The following is a 6109-nucleotide window of genomic DNA, read 5'->3' as shown; positions in this document are numbered from 1 at the left end:
TAAAAATAAATAATATAATAAATATTAATAATTTTTTATTAGTTTTTAGTTTTTTATTTTTATTACTTATTATTTATTTTATTACTTATTAGTTTCTTAAATTTCATTAAGAAAATGATGTAAAAATTATAAATTACATTATAATTTTATACATAAACAAAGATATTCCTATATTTTTTTAATAATAATATATCATAATAATAAATCATGATAATATTAAATGATAATAAATAATATTATATAAATATTTAATAAATAAAATAAATAATAGATAATTAATAAATAAAAGTAAAAAAAAATATTGAATAAATATTCAAATAATTTTACAAATATTCTATATAATTCCATATATGTTTACAGATGAAAGTTCTCTTGATTCAAAGATGCCTGTGCGTTTTAGACTGGGTTTAAATAAACAAGATTCCAGAGAGTCAAAAGTTTCACGAAAGACGTCTAAAAGACAAGGTCGCAAGGTAAATCATAAAGTCAATTTGACTGTAACAAATACAAAACATATTTTATAGTATAAAAGTTATACTTTATAACATATATACAATTTGCATCTTTAAATTAAATTTTAGAAACATAATATGTGTACACAATTTCATGTATACACTACTAATATTTTATTTGCTATGTTTGCTAGATTTGCTATATGCCAATATTTTTGGCTTCAATAAATTAATTGTATCAAATATTATAAAAATATTGCAAACTATTGTTAATTCTCTTTTTTAATAATTAGAATCATAAAAATGGATTAAATAAATGTATATAATTTATATTCACAGTAACAAATTTATGTAGAAACTTTATTACAGATAAAAACTACGAAAAAAATAATTTTGTTATGATAAACGTAAAAAATTACTTTTGAAAAAAATTTATTTATCTTTTTATCACTTTTGAAAATATAACTATATACGTTAATTTTTGACGTTTAAAATTTTAATTAATTTTCTTAATAACATCACATTTATAATGTTTAATGATAATGAATTATATGATTTTGAATCATCATTTTATATTACTTAGATAATACTTGTATGTATGAACTTTTTAAACATCATCTTAAAAACTGGATAGTACAAAATAAATATTAATTTGTGTCAAATGTAGCATTTAATATTTCACAATATAGTAAAACATATTTAAGAATATATTTAATATAATAAATTGTTCATTAATAGTTTCTATTTTTTTATAATTATATCATTTTGTTATTTATATCATAATATTAAAATAATTTAAATAAATTGTAGCAAAATAAAAAAATTTTTTTTGCTACAAGTTTTATAAATTAAAAATTTCTCAATATAATATATTTGTATAAATATCTCCATTATTTGTAAAACAAATATAATAACTTTTAATTAAAAATTTCAAATAATTTAAAAAATAAAATCATTTTAAAAAATATTTCTATAAAATTAATACAATTTTAGATTATTTTCAAATTTATATGAATATTGATATATTAATATCACTTATTTATATTATCAATTTTAAAAATTAATATTTTTAAATTTATTGTATTAAATATACTTTCAACCAATAAGTTTTAAAATGAATATGCAATTACAATCATCTTTTTTTTATTTTTTCATGTTTTAATAATATCACAGTTCATAACTTATTATTTTAAACATATTTTTTAAGTAAAAATCTTAAATAAAAATAGCATAATAAATATTTGTAATATAATACAATAATTTACAGACAGCATTTTTTAAATATTGTATAATGAATTATATATACATATAGTAAATATATTTCATATATTCATATATGTATATTTAAAAATAAAGAATATATAAAAATGTTTATAATATTTCACTTTTATTATTATTATGAAAGCAAATTACATTATTTAATTAATAATAATGTAATAATATTTATTATAATATAATAATAATTAATAATAATTAATATTAATTACATTATATTATATTATATAAATATTTTATATTATAAATATTCAATTTTGTTTTAAAATATTATTTAAAATTTTTTTTATCTTATTTTTATAAATGAATAAACATTATATATATAGAAATCATATATGTATAGAAACCATATATACATATACTTTATTTAACATTATAATAATATTTAGAAATAATTAAAGAATATATATAGCTGAAATCATTGGACACAATTGTTAAAAAGTATAAATTTTAAGGAAAGTAGAACAGATATATTTGAAGTTATTAACAAATATTAAACAGAGCATTAAAGCAATTTTTTTTTAATAAAGTTTAAAAATTATAAAATTATAAAAATAATTATAAAATTTTTAAAAAAGTTCTTATAAATTTAGATGAATTTAGTTTCTTTTATCAAATGATAAACGTATCTACTTTTTTTTTTTTGTTTAGGAGTAAACTAAACGTGTGTTCTTCTGATTGCTTATATATATATGAAGAGTGCATAGCTGTTCATCTTACCTCCTATTTTATTATCAGCATATGAAGATAAAATCTATTAAAACTTTAATTGTATTAAAAATTGCACTCTTGTAGAAGAAATATCTGTTTTATTTGGCGTGTGATCTAGCATAAAAATGAAAAAAACATTCTTCTAGAAGACAATATCAATATTTCAAAGTACTTTTATGTATGATTGTATCTAATTATTTATTGTTAAGTGTTATAGTAGATAGTTGATTATATGTGATTATAAATCATTTGTTGTGTTAAAGTATTTGTAAATAATTTACATCAGTCACTCATTTAATAAATAAGTATCATTAATAATCAAAGTCCCAAAGTCACCTTTTGTAAACCTAAGTATATTAGTATTTTAAAAAATTCTGTATAAAGGAATCGATTGTAAATAAGAATGTTGTTAATAAGCGTGCAAAGTGAAAAATAAGTTGTATATCATGTAAATTGAGTTACTAATAATATTAAGATATTGAATACACTATATAAAGTGACTTCTATAGCAATAGAAAAATGATTTTATTAAAATATATTTTATTACATAGTTTAAAAAGTGACAAGCACGAAGATTTGAAATTTGAAAAATGCAGTGTACCTTAAAATGGCTTTTCTCTGCTTGTTATTTCATACTTGAATTATTACATAGTGCAAATGATTATATTATATTTAAGCAAAAATAAGAGGGTGTATATCTACATATAAAGATTATATATGTAATTAAATAATATTATGATTCAATTATTAGAATTATATAATTTTCCAGAATTAAAATATTTAGTAAATTATAATAATTTTAATTTTTCATTATATTTTCTATTATAATATTTTAGAAAAATATGGTTTTTTTTGTATTTTACATGATATAATTATGATTTTCTCATATAATTAGACTTTATCATTATACCTATAATTGTTTTATTTTTATAAATAGCATAAATAGCATGTAAAATACATATTGAAAGTAAATTAGCATCATATGTTATTAATAAGTTGATTTAGTAGCTAATACACTTACAAATGTAAATTTAGATTATTTCAGATATTATATTTCACATATGAGATAGCATACTTCATAGTATCTATGAAGATGTAAGTGTTATTTTTAATTAAATAAAAAGATGATAATTACATTTATATGAACTTTTTTTAATAGAAATTTTGATATAAAAATATTTATATATAATACCTTAGAATAAATTTATATGATTCTGAAATTTATATAATATGATTCTCATAAAAAATTTAATCATTATGCGTATTATGATTTATATTTTGTTAGTCATATCATAATGATATTTATTATTATAATTTTAAATATACATTAAGAAGGCAACATATGCCTTGTATCAATCAAATTATGGTTCTTATATTTTTTTATTTATATGCCTTTATGCATATGTTTTAAATATCAACTCCAAGAGTTGAATAATTGATATATTATTGTTATAAATATAAAATAACTCAAAAGACTTGCAATTGTTGAATTTATCTATCGTACAAAATGTGATACATAAAGACTTTTACAGTCTTATTAATAATAAGAACATCACTTATTGTAGAATAACACCAATAATTTTTCAAATTTATCTAAAAACAAATCATAATAATATAATACATAATTCATGAACATAAAAATTTATTTGATATTATATTTAAATTATTTTTCTTAATTCTTAATTTTTAATTTATATGCATTATTTAAATAATTATTTTTTAACATAACATAAATATGATAATAAATATATATAACATATATATGCACGAAAAATAATATAATTCTTTTATAAATTTTACTTATAATTGTGTTATTCTATAATAAGAATGTAATAATAAATTTGTAAATTTGATTACTATTGTTATGATGTTTGATTTATTTATCTAATTTTTGTCACTGTAGTAAATACAGATGGAATTTTATAATTAAACAATTTTCATAATAATTTACAAACTTGAATGGTAAAAGATAACAATAATTTGCATATTTTCATTTTAATATTTTATTATTTATTACATTATTATAATAACTTTATTATCTATATGATTTTATTATTATAAATCTAATTTTCTTTTCCATCTGTAATTTGCTACATAAATTATTCTTATTATTGCGTACAATTGTACTATTTGTATAATTATGTACTTGTACTTACATTTTTTTACAAAATAACATATAGGTTTTAAACTGTTTAGACATAACAAAATACAAATCTCAAGTATTAATATGAAGCAAAATCACTGATATATAATAATATATAATTCGTATTATTTAAAATCACGATTCTTATTTCAGAAAAATATAAAATAAAATATTTTTGACTTAATTGTTTAATTTTATTTTTTATTATCCTAAAGCTTATGAGAAATAATATATCTTATCAAATATAATTACAATTATTTTTAAACTATATAACTATAAAATAAAAATTATGTATTATTTTTTTATATTGTGTATAATTTATATTTTAGCTATATTAATCAATATAATTTAAATTATTAATATAAAGTTTATTAAATTATTTAATAAATTATTTAAATGCTAATTCCAATTATATTTTGTATATTTTCCCGCTTTTTCTTTTATATTTTATGATGTTTGAACTGTTTTTTTTTGTAATTTTTATATTTAAAATATAACATTCGAATACGATATGAAAAATTTTTAAAATTTAATTTTTGAATTTAAAATTTAATTATTTGAAATATTTTTGAAATCTGATAATAATGAATTTACTATATTAATTCATAAATAAATATATTAATTCATAAAAAAATAAATAAATATATTGAATTTCAACAATTTAATATATAATCTTTCAAAACTTGATGAAGTAAGTAAAAAGCGCAGACGCAACTAGAGTATTCTAAACGGGTGGTAGTACGAAGTTTACTAGTAATCAATGGCGTGACATAGCACACTTAAAACTTGAAGATCATTAGTGTAGACAGTATTGAATTTAACTGTATTAAAAATAGTTATATTAACCTGGATCCTATAATGTTGTGTTTCATTATTATCAAATAATCGCGTATTTAAAAAAAATACTATTTCTTGATAAGTATAATAACAATTATACATTATTTTTAATTTGAAAAATAATATTCTTTTTAGACACTGTAAAATACAATTTCTCTGCTAAATACTGTATTATTAGATTTTCTTAATACGGCAGCCATAAAACATTTTAATTTAAAGAATTGTTGAAGCAACAAAAAATGAAACAATCATGTGATATAATTACAATAAAATTAAAATGATAATGTATATAATATATAATAAGTAATTAAATGCATTATGAATGGTGGATCAAATATAAAATATGCTATTATAATCTTTGATGAAAAATGTAAAGAAGGTATGTCATATTTTGTGATTTAAAGAAATTTGTTTATAAAATAATATATATTTAATATATATTAAATGTAATAAATAATAAATTATAATATTAATACACATTTTTATATATTATTTACAATAAAAGATTTCTTTATAATAATAAATTTCTTTATGTTCTTTTAAAAATTATAATATTTGAAATAATATTTCATAAAAGATATATATTTTATTAAAATGACATAATTTAATATTTTTTCTTTTAAATTTAAAGAAATTTGAAATAACTATTTATATAATTTTGTACATAAATAATATTATTTATAAATATATA

General features: G+C 16.2%; 1 long non-coding RNA gene across 1 annotated transcript; it reads left to right on the top strand.

Annotated features, from left to right (window-relative positions):
• Positions 1 to 282: 282 nt before the first annotated feature.
• Positions 283 to 3023, top strand: LOC102682015. Its single transcript, XR_422951.2, has 2 exons — positions 283 to 473; positions 2379 to 3023. It is a non-coding gene; the product is annotated as an uncharacterized LOC102682015 (long non-coding RNA).
• The last annotated feature ends 3086 nt before the right edge of the window (positions 3024 to 6109 follow it).

The sequence above is a fragment of the Apis dorsata genome, unplaced genomic scaffold (genome assembly GCF_000469605.1).
Source record: "Apis dorsata unplaced genomic scaffold, Apis dorsata 1.3 scaffold_51378, whole genome shotgun sequence".
NCBI classification, from domain to species: domain Eukaryota; kingdom Metazoa; phylum Arthropoda; class Insecta; order Hymenoptera; family Apidae; genus Apis; species Apis dorsata.
This window is presented reverse-complemented; position numbering and strand designations above follow the sequence as displayed.